The 16,435-nt window shown below is 37.3% G+C and overlaps 1 long non-coding RNA gene across 2 annotated transcripts in view; it reads left to right on the top strand.

Moving 5' to 3' along the window:
* LOC105477903 (uncharacterized) overlaps positions 1-16,435 on the top strand; it is a 185,569-nt gene that overhangs the window by 116,773 nt on the left and 52,361 nt on the right. The gene's annotated exons all lie outside the window — the stretch shown is intronic.

Below are 16,435 nucleotides of genomic sequence, written 5' to 3' on the forward strand. Positions count from 1 at the left end.
TTCTGTGCTGGATGAGGAAAGGGGACAGGATTCTTGAAGATATTTCTAAACTGCAGAAGATTAAAAATGTAGCTAGCAGTACTTTGATAGTTTTAATCTAGGATCATTGTGCTTTCATATTTAGGCAAGCGTGTGTTTATGTGTGATATGTATGAGTGTGTGTTTGTGTATATATGCTTGTGTGAGACATTTGACAGCAAAATTTGGCAATACTCAAATGTAAATTATAAAATAAGTTTAATGCTCTATGGGAAAATACATGGCTCTATTATATATAGTATATTATATATATATGTGTGTGTGTGTGTGTATATATATATACTTCTATTTTAAGTTCAGGGCTACATGTGCAGGTTTCTTACTTAAGTAAACTTGTGTCACTGGGTTTGCTGTACAGATTATTTCATTACCCAGGTATTAAGCCTAGTACCCATTAGTTATTTTTCCTGATCCTCTACCTCCTCCCACATTCCACCTTCTGATAAACTCCAGTGTGTGGTGTTTTCCTCTTTGCGTTCATGAATTTTTATCACTTAGCTCCCACTAATAAATGAGAAGATGTGGTATTTGGTTTTCTGTTCCTGCACTAGTTTACTAAGGATAATGGTGTCCAGCTCCATCTATGTCCTTGCAAAGCACATGATCTCAATATTTTTCATGGCTGCATAGTATTCCATGGTGTATACATACCACATTTTTTTTTCTTATCCAGTTTAATCACTGATGGGCATTAAGGTTGATTCCATGTCTTTGCTATTGTGAATAATGTTGCAATGAACATATGTGTGCAGGTGTCTTTATAATAGAATGATATATGTTACTTTGGGTATATACCCAGACTCTTTAAAATATCTGAATAGGAAAGTCTCCCTGTCAAATTGTGAAATTTATCAATTTTCTTAGTTCTTTAGAATAATATATTTACAAGATAAGAAATTTACTTAGATCTCTTTACTCACCTCAACTTTGGCATTACTGTCATCATTATTCTTATGTATATTCCATGGCAAGGATCCCCAACCTCCAGTACCCGAGCCGTAGAATGAAGCCACACAGCAGGAAGTGAGCAGCAGGCAAGAGACCATTACAGCCTGAGTTCCACTTTCTGTCAGATAAGAGGTGACATTAGATTCTCATAGAAGCACGCACCCTATCTTGAGCTGTACATGCAAAAGATCTAGGTTGCACGTTCCTCGTGAGAGTGTAATACCTGATGATCTGAGGTGGAACAGTTTCATCCCAAAACCATTCCCTCCCAACCCTCACCCCACCCCCAGTCTGTGGAAAAATTGTCTTCCATAAAACTCGTCCCTGGTGCCAAATGTTGGGGACATATGTTCTATGTGGGGAATAATCTAGAAGAAGGAAGCAAAAATGCCTTAGGTTAAGGTAATATCAGCAAGTAATGCAACAAATTAAAAGAAGAAGGAGACAAAAAGTGCTTAATTTAATTTTACATGTAGTGAGTGTGAGGTTCCTGCGAAGATATCTGAGGCAGATTTCTTGTGGATGTTGTAACATGGAACTTAAAAGAAGATATGATACAAATTTAGGAGTTGCCATCTTATAAGAAAGAACTGACGATGTGTGAGATTTGAGGTAGTTTACAACAAAGCATTTCCTTGAAATATTTCAGATCAAATTTTGTTGTATCTTAATAAGTATTCAACTACAAAAGAATAACACATGGAGGCTACGTCTGACAATTTCAGTAACTGGCAGGCTTTCAATTTTTTATTTCTATTTTTATTTATTTATTTTTATTTATTTATTTATTTATTTTTGAGATGGAGTCTCCCTCTGTCGCCCAGGCTGGAGTGCAGTGGCGCGATCTCGGCTCACTGCAAGCTCCGCCTCCCGGGTTTACGCCATTCTCCCGCCTCAGCCTCCGGAGTAGCTGGGACTACAGGCGCCCGCCACCTTGCCCGGCTAGTTTTTTGTATTTTTAGTAGAGACGGGGTTTCACCGTGGTCTCGATCTCCTGACCTTGTGATCCGCCCTCCTCGGCCTCCCAAAGTGCTGGGATTACAGGCGTGAGCCACCGCGCCCGGCCAGGCTTTCAATTTTTTAAAAGATTTGCCATAACATCTTTAAAAATTCAGTGGAATTTCTTCCAATTTTGTTTACTTTTTTCAAAAAGGAAATTATTCTTATGTCACTGATCATGCTTTTGGTGACTAATATGACTTGGTGCACTTTTTTTATTTGGAAGAATGATAAAATATGCCATTGTGCTTTATTTATTTCAATGTCCATATGTATTTTAATGGCTTTTTATGGTTTAAGCATGGAAGCATTTCACGTTAGCTGACTGTGTAGGGGAGATGAAGTCAGTCATACCCTTGGATTAGACATGAACTGTCAGCAGAGAATAAATATGGCCCACTTTGCCCAGAGGCCACTAACCGATATAAGCAATTAGCACCTACTTTCACACTTGGACTAGTAGGTTTCTTAGCATAATTGAAAACAGCCTAATTCATGGTAGAAAGTGGAAAGATGTGCCAAGTACTGTATGTGCTTAACAAGTGTTTGAGCAGAATAAAAGGTGGGCATCTTTAACTAGTATATCACCTGTAGTAGCGTATGATCACTGAAACAAAGAAAACTACATTTTACATGTTCTCAGGCAGGCATTAGATTTTTTTTTTTTTTTTTTTTTTTTGAGACAGAATTTTGCTCTTGTTGCCCAGGCTGCAGTGCAATGGGTAATCTCGGTTCACTGCAGCCTCCACCTCCTGGGTTCAAGTAATTCTCCTGCCTCAGCCTCCAGAATAGCTGGGATTACAGGTGCATGCCACCACGCCTGGCTAATTTTTTGTATTTTTAGTAGACATGGGGTTTTACCATGTTGGTCAGGCTGGTCTCAAACTCCTGACCTCAGGTGATCCATCCACCTCATCCTCCCAAAGTGCTGGGATTACAGGCGTGAGCCACTGTGCCCAGCCTAGATTCATATTTTAAGTTGCCAATAAAATCAAGGAGATAGCATGTCATGATTCAATGCGTTTGAGATAAAAGCGTTATTTTATAATGTCATTTTTAATTTTTTGGTCATTCTTTTCTTTTAAAAACCATATTACATTTTCTAATATACACTTTTGTTAACTCTACTGGGAATACCTAATATTAAATATAAGCACTGGGAATACCTAATATTAAATATAAGCATATTATTTATGCTCTGGCATAACTTACAGATACTAAGCAGCAACTCAGGACATACGTGTCTACATTAATTTTCCTAAGAGAGAAAAAATATATATTTTTAAATTTATTTATGCATTGTAATTTGAGAGATATATAAATAACATCTGCATTTTTCAGTAGTAGAAAGTGCACTTAATGAAACTGAATCAGAAAGGCTGGGATATAGCCAGGATCCTCACCTGATTCTGTGACTTTGGACAAGTCTCCCAAATGAGTGAATTCATGCAGCTATAGATTTTTATTTCAGGAATCATAGAATAGAAAATTATGTGGACTATTTCTCTATACCTGTGATCTATAAATGTAAGTATACAGAGGTAGGAGGATTGTATACTCTGAAGCCAAGTATTTGTTATTCTGTCCAAAATAATTACTCAGGCTAAAATACTCTCTGTGAAAATTCTATTAGGTCTTATTTCATAGCCTAAAAATAATAGCTAATTATATTACATTTTGTTCTTTGTGCTATAAATTATTAATATGTATTTGCCAGCTTCCAGTTGGCAAATACATAATAATAATGTTGTTTTAAAAATCCAGTTACCTATTAAATATGCTGATGATTTATTAAATTTGAATGTCTGGAAAGTTTTAGATTCTCTAACTTAGTTTTCATTTAATTAAAAAGAACCTATGCATAACCATGGACACTGCGAGCCTACAAGACTATTCCCTGTTTTTTGAGAAAAACCTATTGTCTTCCTTCTTACAGATTTAATCTGACAGTGTGTGCGGTGAATGTAATTTTTTTTCTTCTCTGCTCTTTATACATATACCTTTTTGTTATAGACATTTTTCAAAGCAGATTATTTTATATTTATTCAATTTTTTTTAAGGTGGGAGGATGGTCTGTGTGAGAGCCATTCTTGTCACTGAACAAATGCATACCTGTGAATCTGATCCTCAGTGAAAGGGAGGAAGAACACAAAAGGGAGAGAATATAAAGCATATCTGTGTGGAGCAGAGGACAATCAATTAGATTCATTATCTGCTCTACATTCCAGTCACTTCTTTAAAAGAAAAAAAAAAGTGCGTAATGCCATGGCAACAGTTAGACCTGCAGTTCGTTGTGGTACATAATCATTAAGAGGTCTTCAGCCGTCCCTGAAAATAGATACAAAAAAAATTCACAGTGGTTGCACAAAGACCCTACATTTATGCTGATTAAATGACAAGTTTGTAATTTACAGGTGTCTTATTGCCATGGGAATGCAATCATACAATTCCATTTTAGAATTCAAGAGCTTTTGAAACATGCTGCATGATTGTTAGCTGGGCTGCAAGCTACGATTAAATTGAAAGGGTGGCATGTAGATTTTAGAACATGGTGTTGACATTTGCTGGCCAATCACATTTTGCAACACTCCTGCATGACAGCAGATGTTGACCTTTCAAGCTTTCCCTATCTGCTTTCACGCATTACCTGCAGAAATTAACATAACTCTGCTTCCTGCTCTATGCTGCTATTAATGTCATCTGGGAATTGAGATTCATGAATTCAGTTATTACCCAGGCTTGAGACCCATTTTATACTCAAAGCACAGAACTAACAGCTCCTGGGAGCTGGTATTTTTGGATGTTGCTTCAACTACCTTTGTGGTTGAGGGATAGCTAGAAGCTATGGAGTAAAAAATGTCATCAGGAACAAGAGGAGAAATAGGCAGAGGAGGACAGTTTCAAGGAGAATGCTAAGGGCCATATAATTGCAAATATATGGGATAGGAGAGCTTAAAATACAAAAAGGGTAATTTTAAGCAAGCCAAATAATGGCGTGAGTTTCACTTCTCTTGTTAACTGAACCATGAAAATAATACCCTTTCGAGTTTATGTGCAGTGAGCTTCAGGGTTACTCCACAATGCCTGAGGCTTCTATTATCAATGATTTAGGAGAGAAACAATTTGAGGTAAAGATGTCATCTGTAGCCCTTAGGAGCTCTATGCATAATTGTAAGCAAAATTCTGTAGTGCTTCATTCTATATAAAACTCCTAGCATTTTTCTCTTATTTTCTCAGGTATTTTTTGTTCAGTTCTTCCTAAACAGAGAATCTCTGCTTTTTAAATATTTAGAGGGGCCTATTCAATGGAGGAATGAAATTCTGATATATATTATTTTCTAAGACAGAAATTAGCACCTTTTCGAAGTCTCGTTTAATACAGACATCATAGTAATAAATCATATCTCTAGAAACTGGTGGACAAATTTAGGGCATCTTTTATTAAAATTTTCAGACTATAAAAGAGCATTGAGAAGCTTCTGAAGTTTTCTTAACCTTTTCTTCAGGTTAGCTGTACGGATTTAGTAAATTTCCTGTCGTTTTGTCTTTTAAAGTCCTTGGAGAGCATCTATGAAATATCTTAGTCACGGTTCCGTGAATCTAGTCTTTTGAGATACAAGCAGATGCATTTATCTCAAATAGGAATTGATTAACGGAGCTCAAGATGTCACCAATGAGATATGCATATACAGGCTACTTCAATGGCATTGCTCTGACTTACCCTCCAGCAAACATTCTGTACTGATTTGCACGTTTCAGTCATGGTGGATTTTACAGCAGCTTCTCTGAAATCAGTGCCTTTTATCGCATATATAAAATACGTAAGCAGCATGATTAGAAGGGCCAACACCTACCCTTTAAAAATACCTTTCCAACTCAATTCTATTGTGCTTGAGGTCCTATGTTTTGAAATTTCTTTATATGTATGAATTAATATTTCCCTCAAGTTATTTAATGAGAAGAAACGCTCCTGTGATGGGTAATAAGTGTTACCAGTATTTTATTTTGAATAAATTTGCTTTGTTTCTTTCTTGTTTGAAAGGCCAGTTTAAACAGACACACACACACACACACATATACACACACAGATGGACATCTCCAACTGTATATCCCATAGGCACTTCAAATTATAAATGTCCAAATCTGAACTGGTCATCTCTACCCACTGGTCAACCCTTGGATTTACTTTCTTACCTACAACAGAGAAATTTGAGATATACTGTCTCTTAATTATACATGATATCATTTGGATCTTATCCTGAAAGGAATCAATAAGGATTTTAAACAGAAGAGTCGCATGATAAGACTAGCCTTTAAAAATTATCTTCAACTCTAGGGTATGGAGTTGGTTGAGCCTAGAAAATACCCAAGTCAGGAGAGTGGGAGGGAGGGGCATCTGAGATGCTATTGTAGTAATCCAGACCTGATGATTTTCTTAAATAGTGTACTACAGTGGTGATCACGAGAAGTGTCCAGCCTTGGGATTTCTTCAGGATGTTGGAAGATAGAGTTTGATGATATTTATCATGCATAACATATATGAGGGAAGACTCAAGGGCAATTTCTTAAGTTTTTGTTTCTCAAGTAGGGGAGCTGCCAGTATTTCTCATGAGAAAAGGAACGTATAGCAGAAATAAAACAAATGTTTGAGGAAATATGTTGACTTCATTTTTGGACATGGAATTTTGAAATCCAGCTGAACCTACTTCTTTAAGCTCTCTGAACCTCATTATGTGTTTTTTCACAAAACATTACATAAAATAGAATCTACCAGTTTTTGTGGGGTTTTTTTGTCATGGTCCAAATTTGCTTATTCTAGACCCTGTTAGTAGAGAGCGCATGTGGCAAAGAAGTTTGGATTTTGATATGCAAAGTACCTGAGTAGATGAACAATGATGTAGCTTGGAGCCTTGTCCACTCCAAATCTCATGTTGAAATGTAATCCCCAGTGTTGGGGATGCGGCATGTAGGGTAGTGTTTGGGTCATGGGGGAGGATCTTTCACGAATGGCTTGGTGCCCTCCTCACAGTAATAAGTGAGTTTTCAGAGAGTTCACATGAGATCTGGTTGTTTAAAGGAGTGTAGCTCCTGCCCCCTCACTCTCTCTTGCTCCCACTCTCACCATGTGATATCTCCTGCTTTTCCTTTACTTTCTGCCATGATTATAAGTTTCCTGAGACCTCACCAGAAGCAGATGCCAGCTCCAGGCTTCCTGTACAGCCTGCAGAAATGCAAGCCAAAATAAACCTCTTTTCTTTATAAATTAGTCAGCCTCAGGTATTCTTTTATACTGACACAAAAGTGGACAAACAAAAGTGGACAAACACAGGCCCAAGTCCTTTCTCTGCCATTTTCTTGCTGTGTGATCTTAAATGAAACACTTTGCACTTAAATTTCCTTATTTATAAAGTGAGGCCATTTAAACCCATATGAGCATATAATTAACATTTGGCCTTTTTTTTTTTTTTTTTTTTTTTTTTGAGACAGGATTTTGCTTTATCTCCCAGGTTGGAGTACTGTGGCACACTCATGGCTCACTGCAGCCTCAATCTCCCAGGCTGAAGCGATCCTCCCACCTCAGCCTCCCTACTAGCTGGGACTTTTTTGTAATTTTTTTTTTTTTTTTTTTTTTTGAGAGATGAGGTTACTACATTTTGCCCAGACTGGTCTCAAACTCCTGAGCTCAAACAATCTGCCTTCCTCAGCCTCCGAAAGTGCTGGAATTACAGGCATGAGCCACCAGGCCTGGCCTGATTGTTTCCATTTTTAGTATTCATTTATTTGTATCATTGTTTGGCTTTTTGGCTTTCAGCCTGATTTCACCATCAACTCACAGGCAGAACCATATTTCTTGATAAGGCCATCTATTCTTCCACAGTTTCACGTGGAAGCTCTACTCCATTGTAGGGCCTTGTACTTCACTGCCTAGCTGCTTTCTAACTTCAAAATAACATATCAACAGGATTGGATGAGAACTCTTCCATGCCACCAGAGGTCAAAAGGAGATACTATAAATATAGATTCTTTAGCCGATTAAACTTTGGTTGCTTATTGAATCTATCCAAATGATAAATTATACCTCTATGAGTTTAAATTTTATTTCTGTGGTGACTATTATTTTCTATTTTTCCACTAAATGGTACTGAGGGTAGAGATACCATAATTGTAAAAGAGGAATATGAAGATATTCTTATAATTTATGGTACTGACCAATTGTAGGTTATATACAACATTATGGAGATTAATCATATTCAAACAACTTTGCCTTTAGATGCTTTTAAAATATGTCTTCTAATGAAAATAAGCTCCTGTCTACTTCTTTCAACCCCTTAGTTGGGATTTTTCTACAAAAGGGCCTGATTTTGGAAGACAAACAACAAAATATGTCTATACAAAGGCAGAGTGTTAGATCAGTTTTCTAGGTCAAGGAACTACTAGGATTGTTTTAGTAATATATGTTCAGAGCATAGTTAAGAAACAGGCCGGGTATGGTGGCTCACTGCTGTAATCCCAGCACTTTGGAAGGCCAAGGCGGGTGAATCTTTTGAGCTCAGGAGTTCAAGACCAGCCTACGCAACATGACAAAACCGCCCACTCTACAAAATATACTAAAATGAGCCAGGTGTGGTGGCAGTCACCTGTAGTCCCAGCTACTCAGGAGACTGACGCACAAGAATCGCTTAAGCCTGGGAGGCAGAGGTTGCAGTGAGCCGAGATCATGCCACTACACTCCAGCCTGGATGACAGAGTGAGACTCTGCCTCAGAAAGAAAAAAAAAAAAAGTATGAACAAATGCCAATGCCAGAAGAGGAAAACTACATAAAAATAAAGTTCCTGGGTCAAGTCTTCAAAGGTGATTTTATTAACTTTATGACATAATTTTTAAAATATTCTACATGCTAAAATATGCCAAAAATAAATTTTATTTAACAACTATTTATTCAGTTTCATCATGTACCAGGTGGCGGAAAGGAAAAATCCTTCCCTTTCTTCCAATTTTCTTCATTCTTAAATGAAAGACACATGTTCCACACTTCTATTCCTTTTCTAATGCTTTTTCCACACTGTCCATCTTCTTACTACAGTTACACAAAAATCTCATCTCTAAGATTAGCTATGTTTTACTAAATAGTGTGGTTAAATTCCTTAAGTGTCAGAGTCCATCCTTGAGCTCTCTTTTTTACTTTTTGCACCATACAATAGTTTTCAGTCACTGCGGATATAGATGTTGAGGAAAAAGAGCTGGAAAACTTGTGGGTCCAAGATTGGTCCTATGGCAGAAAGATATTCCTTTGAAAGTAATAGAGCATTTTAAAAGCAGAGGGTATTTCCCATGTTATCCCACAGCTTGAGAAAATTTATGGTTAATAACAAAAGGTCTTCTAATCAAGATTAGATCCTGAGTGATAGATAAAGTGACATAGTCACACAGAACAACCAACTTTTAATGAAAAATACATCATTATAGCAAAGGAAGAGGAAGACTTGAATGGAGATACCTAACAAAGTCCATGGCCCCTCCACCCTTTTAATGGAAAATTGTATCCATGTATAATCCAGGAACTTTTTAAAAATTTAAACATATATATCAAAAAGAGAACAAATACAATATGCCTAAAGATATACTGTAAGAAAAATGTAAATAAGTAGCATCCAAACAATGAATAAATACAAAACTTATTACAAGAATATTTCATTTGAAAGGCATATAAAAGCATAAGCCAAATATTCCTATCTGATTTAAAAACAAAACAAAATACCTTACATTACTAAGAAATAAGCCCTCAATACAGAAATACAAACTCTTAGGGTATTATAGACAGATAGTAGTAGGAGGAAATGTTTAAAATGTTGAAAAATAATTTTAAAAAAAATCAAAGCTGTTTCAGAATTTAAGTCTGAATTAAAAGAGGGCAAGATGAAAAAAGAGACTTTGAAAAGCATAGGAAATCTTTTATTTTACAAATATGCATTAATAAATGAAATCATTTATCTATAAACATACTTATTGCTACATAGTAATAGCAAGAAATTAGAAATAATCTAAATATCTATCCATCTAGAACTGATTAAAAAATTATGGCACAGAGGAAATTCTCTATGTAGGATATGAAACATTCTTCAGTATATATGTGTAACTGAAAAAAGTAAGTTCAGAACAATCTGTTAATAAATATTTGTGTGCTCATAAAATATATTACAATTATGCAAGAAAAAAGGGGCTAAAAACACATATTCACATGTCCCTCACATTTGCTTAAAGAGTCTACAGAAGGATATACCCACAAACTAATAAAATGGTTATCTATGGAGGTAGGGGATGAGTTAGAAACAAGGGGATTGGGCAGGGTGAAATCAAGACTTTGCAATATATACCTTTCTTATGTTATTGTGTTTTGTGAACTGTATGATGTGGCTCTTAAGTATATTTTTAGATTCCAAATAAAAACAAGGCTAGGCAAGGTGGTTCCCACCTGTAATCCCAGCATTTTGGGGAGGTCGAGGTGAGCAGATCACCTGAAGTCAGGAGTTCGAGACCAGTCTGGCTAATGTGGTGAAACCACATTTCTATCAAAAATACAAAAAATGAGTCAGGCATGGTGGCGCACACTTGTAATCCCAGCTACTTGGGAGGCTGAGGCAGGAGAATTGCTTGAACCTGGGAGGCATAGGTTGCAGTGAGCAGAGACCGCACCATTACACTCCAGCTTGGGCAACAAGAGTGAAATGCCAGCTAAAATAATAATAATAATAATAATAATAATAACAACAACAACAATAATAAAATACAAACAAGTAAGAAAAATAAATATGACATTTACTCTGCTCTCAAATGGCATTCAACTAATAAGGAAAATAGAAAGTAATTACAAATTGTTATAATACATGATGAAACAAAGGAACAAACTGCTATGAGACTGATAAGATAGGTAGTCAATCTGCATAAGGATTGTAGGGGTGGCGGGAAATCTTCCCTTCTGCCCTCTCTGAAGTTTCACTAGAAAGACTGACAAGAGACAGATTAATAGGAGGAAAGGTATAGTTATGTATTAATGTGCGTATTGTAATTGCCCAGTGGGTTCACCTTGCCGGCTGCCTAGACAGAACCAATTTATCAAGAAGGGGAATTGCAATAGAGAAAGTGTAATTCATGCAGAACTGACTGTGAGGTAGACTGGAGGTTTATTATTACTCAAATCAGTCTCTCAGAGCATTTGGAGATCAGAGTGTTTAAGGATAATTTTGTGGGTGGATGGGGCAGCCAGTGAGTCAGGAGGGCTGATTGGTTGGGTCAGAGATAAAATCATAGGGAGTCCAGCTGGACGCAGTGGCTCAAGCCTGTAATCCCAGCAATTTGGGAGGCTGAGGCAAGTGGATCACCTGAGGTCAGGAGTTTGAGACCAGCCTGGCCAACATGGTGAAACCCCGTCTCTATTAAAAGTACAAAAAATACTACCCAGGCATGGTGGCACATGCCTATAATCCCAGCTATTCTGGAGACTGAGACAGGAGAATCGGTTGAATCCGGGAGGTAGAAGTTGCAGTGAGCCAAGATCTCGCAACTGCGTTCCAGCCTGGGCAACAGAGCGAGACTCTGTCTCAAAAAAAAAAAAAAAAAAAAAAAAAAAAAAAAAAAATCGTAGGGAGTCAAAGCTGTCTTGTAGTCTTGTAATGAGTCAGTTCCTGGGTTGGGGCCACAGATCAAATGAGCCAGTTTATCAATCTGTGTGGTGCCAGTTGATCCATCAAGTACAGGGTCTGTAAAATATCTTAAGCCCCAACCTTAGGCTTTACAATAGTGATGTTATCCCCAGGAACAATTTTGGGGGTGATCAAAATCTTGTGGTCTCCAGCTCCATGACTCCTAAACCATCATTTCTAATCTTTTGGCTAATTTGTTAGTCCTACAAAAGCAGTCTAGTCCCCAGGCAAGAAGGGTTTGTTTTGGATAAGGGCTGTTACTGTCTTTGTTCTAAACTATAAACTAAGTTTCTCCCAAGGTTAGTTTAGACTATGCCCAGGAATGAACAGGGACAGCTTGGAGGTTACAAGCAAGATGGAGTTGGTTAGGTCAGATTTCTTTCGTTGTCTCAGTTATAATTTTGCAGTGGCAGTTTCAATATGAACACAGGAGTCTCATAAATATGAGTCTCTCTCTATATATAATATAAACATAAAGAAGTGCCAGATGATTGAGGCTTAAATCCCTTCTTTATAGAGGAGAGGAAAGGTTTTTTGCGGGGATGGGTATAGGTAATTATAAGGTATAGTAAATGACTTTCAGGAGAAATGAATAAGCCCCAAGAGCAATGGGTTGGGACGAAATTCCCCTGAGATCCGGGGGAGGCAGCAAGTAGGTGAGGGACAGAACTTCCCTGTGAACAATGGAGACTGTCTGACTACGCAAATAAAGTCTCCCAGGTAAACTCTCAGAGTTGCCCTCAGAAGAATAGATGGAAAGTCTGTCTGTGGGTGGTGACAAACTTTTAGTCTCTTCATTAGTGGTTAATCTTTCCTGGTTATTTGATGAGATTCCTAGGGAGAGGACCTTAAGACAATTGCATTTCTTTTGGAATAAATTTTTTTTAGTCAGATAGGAAAATTCCAGAAGAAGTCCCTCTGTGCTTGAGGGAGTGGCATGGGGTGGGGAAGGAGGAGAAACAAGAGATTTGAAAGTCTTTGATTCTGAAGCAGCTTTGAAAGCCTTCCTATTTTAGTTTAAAGTGTTCAGCATGCCAAAATATCATATAAGATATCATTTTCTGAGCCCCAACAAGATGATACAAATATTCTTAAGGGAAAATTAGCATTTGAGAAAGTCCAACTTCATGGCCATAAAACCTGTATTGGTTTTGTGAAGAAGAGCCTCATTCTTAGTTTAATGCTCCATTGTTGCTAGCGTAAAGTTCTAAATAATATTTGAACAAGGGGTCACATTTGTTTTTGCACAGGGCCCCACAGTTTGTGTTACCAGTCCTGCAGTAGAGATAAAATTTGAAGCTGACATTTCCTCATTGCGTGATCCTCAGGCTATTGTGATGTAAAGGGAAAATAACAGGATGAAATATTATGATTCACATTACTTAGTTATTCTGTTACTATGACTTCCAGTTTAATATTTGATTTCTGTTTCAATATCTCTCTTACTCAATCCAATGTAATACTTACATAATATTACACAGTAAATGACTATGGATGAACACACTAGAGGAAATTGTTACACTTTTTTTTTTTTTTTTCCTTTTTGTGGAGAATGGGGTCCCGTTATATTACCCAGGCAGGTCTCGAACTCCTAGGCTCAGCCTCTGCCTCCCTAAGAGCTGTGATTATAGGCTGGAGCCACCACACCCGGCTAGAGGAAATCGTTAATCTAACAATGAAGATTAAAACACGGGGACTCTAGAATTTCTATTTAGGTGGTATATATTGGCAATGATAGAATTGAAGAGATTGGCCTGCTAGAGTTCTTCAAAAGTTATATTTGCTTAGTGACCAAAGAAGTTCTTGAAGTTTCCTTTAACTTCAACAAACTTCAGACAGGTAGTTTTCCTGCCTCTACGCCCCTAATTTCCTTTTACTTAGAGCAACTCCTGGAGAAAGCATGTACTTGCAAATTCTTTCTCTGTCCCTTTAAGATGTAAAACTTTAAAAAGCCTCTGATCAGATTTACCACCAGGAAAGTCTTTCTGGAGAACTTGGGAACCAACCCATTAAAATGTAAATATTCAGGAAGACAAGGTCTTTGTTTCTCACTTTCTGTGGAAGGGTGAGAGCCTGATTTCAGTGAAGTGTCTTGCTCCAAGTTGTAAAACCGCTTCCTTTCATGAAAATGTAAGAAAGTTTACTTTTACTTTAAGGAAAGCCAATTAGCAAACACAGAGAGCCTCTAATCCCCCCACCCCATCTCTTGAAAAACCCTCCAGCCTTTTGTTTTAGTGCAGTTGAATTCAGCAAGAGTTCTGGCCTCTATCTCCTATCATAACATCCTTGAATAAAATCTTTGTTGTTGTTGTTGTTGTTGTTGTTTTTACCTTGTGGAGGGCAGTTTTTACTTTGATACAACATTTTGGGAATGTTGAGAAAATGTCTGTTGTTTATGTCAAAAGTAAGGTGCTGATAAAGATTATAATTTTGTAGAACAGAAGTACAAATTGGGTCAAAATTTGAGCTGTCTCTAATAAATCATGTGTTTGAAGACACTGCGATGAAATGCAAGTTTTAATAAATTTAATATCCTGATAATCAAGCAAAAATTTTATTAGTAACAAGATCTAACACATCTGTCACATTTCTGTTTCAAACTAGATTGAAAGTAAATAAAATGAAATAAGATTAGAAACATTGTCCCAGCCTTTATATAGATGGTCCCTTTCCCAGTCCTTGTAGTTGTAAGATAGATGAATGAGTTTGGCTTCCTGGCCAGCTCTATGCCCACCATTGCCAGGTGGTGATTTAGCTTGTCTTTTTGTGCTTGATGTGATGCCATATTTTTCTTAAGATCCTCTACATCTCAGAAGTGATTTTTCAAAGCATTTGTTTTTTATGCAATGCTTTTGCAGCCCAGCCCCCCTCCCCAACTATTTTCAAGTGCTGGATATTATGCTCACTGTTCCAAAGAAATGGACCTCATATTTCAACATCTCATCTAATAGGATTTTTGCTTCTGCTCTGATGAAATGTGGCTTAGATATATTTATTTGCTGTATTCTACTTGCTAGAAAAGTGCATACCAAGTGAATGCATTCTTTGTGTATTGAAGAGTGTTTACAAGGAAAAAGAGGGGCTTTGTATGCAAATGAAATCTTTGGCACCAAGTTCCACCTAGTTAAACACTTAAATATGCCCCCTGCAGAAAATTAGGTGTTGAATTGTGCACCAGTGTTCTTAAAGGCATTAATTAGACCTTTAATTTTATCATGTGGGAAATGTGCTGTAGTCAAGAAACACCTGGTGAAGACAAATACGAAAGAAAACAATCAAATTAGGGTGTCCTGGTAAACAACACTGAAATATTAAACAAAACATGTTGTGATTAAACAAACGGAGCTGCAGACATAGAGGAAAAAGAAAGAAAACTCATACAAAGGCTTCCAACTTCAAGTAAGAGAAATTTCAAAGTGAATCACCTTTTTAAAAATAAATATTCCCAGAAAGAAATAGAGAGACCCTTTATTGGACTAATATAAAAAATACTAATAGCCAGAGTTGAATGGATTTTGTTGTCTTCTCCAAAGGCCTTTTTTTTTCTCTTTTATTTACACAATGCAAGTACAAGCATACCTTAGAGATACCACAGGTTTAGTTTAAGACCACTACAATAAAGCAAATAGCACAATAAAGTGAGTTATGTAATTTTTGGTTTGCCAGTCCATAAAAGTTATATTTGAACTAGACTGTAGTCTATAAAGTGTGCAATGGCTTGGTGACAAAAAAAAGTATATAACTTAACTAAAAATTAAAAATTACTTTATTGCTAAAAAGTGCCAGTGATAATCGGAGCTCTCAGCAAGTCATAATCTCTTTACTGGCTTCAGAGTCTTTGCCTCTGTGTTGATGTCTGCTGACTGATCCAGTTGGTGGTTGCTGATGGTTGGGTGCTATGACAGTTTCTTAGTAAAAGTCAACAGTGAGGTTTACTGTATTGATTGACTCTTCCTTTTGCAGAAAATTTCTCAGTAGCATGTGATATTCTTTTATGGCATTTTACCCGCAGAAGTATGTCTTTCAAAATTGAAGTCAATCTCTTTCAACTCTGCCTCTGATTTATCAAATAGGCCTATGTAATATTCTAAATCCTTTGGTGTCATTTCAACAATTTTCACAGCATCTTTACCAGGCATAGATTCTATTTCTTTTTTTTTTTTTTTTTTTTTTTTTTTTTTTTTGAGACGGAGTCTCGCTGTGTCTCCCAGGCTGGAGTGCAGTGGCGCGATCTCGGCTCACTGCAAGCTCCGCCTCCCGGGTTCACGCCATTCTCCCGCCTCAGCCTCCGAGTAGCTGGGACTACAGGCGCCCGCCACCACGCCCGGCTAATTTTTTGTATTTTTAGTAGAGACGGGGTTTCACCGTGTTAGCCAGGATGGTCTTGATCTCCTGACCTCGTGATCCGCCCGTCTCGGCCTCCCAAAGTGCTGGGATTACAGGCTTGAGCCACCGCGCCCGGCCCATAGATTCTATTTCAAGGAACCAGTTATTTCTCTCGTTCATAAGATGCAACTCCTAATTGCTTCATTTGACCATGAGATTGCAACAATTCAGTCACATCTGTAGGATCCACTTCTAATTGTAGTTATTTTACTGTTTCTACCACATCTGCAGTTACTTCCTCCACTGAAGTCTAAAACCCCTCCAAGTCATCCATGAAGGTCGGAATCAACTTCTTCCCAACTTCTGGTGGATATTTTGACCTTCTCCCATGAATCATGAATGTTCTTAATGTCATCTAGAA

The sequence above is a fragment of the Macaca nemestrina genome, chromosome 7 (assembly GCF_043159975.1).
Source record: "Macaca nemestrina isolate mMacNem1 chromosome 7, mMacNem.hap1, whole genome shotgun sequence".
In the NCBI taxonomy this organism is placed as follows: Eukaryota; Metazoa; Chordata; class Mammalia; order Primates; family Cercopithecidae; genus Macaca; species Macaca nemestrina.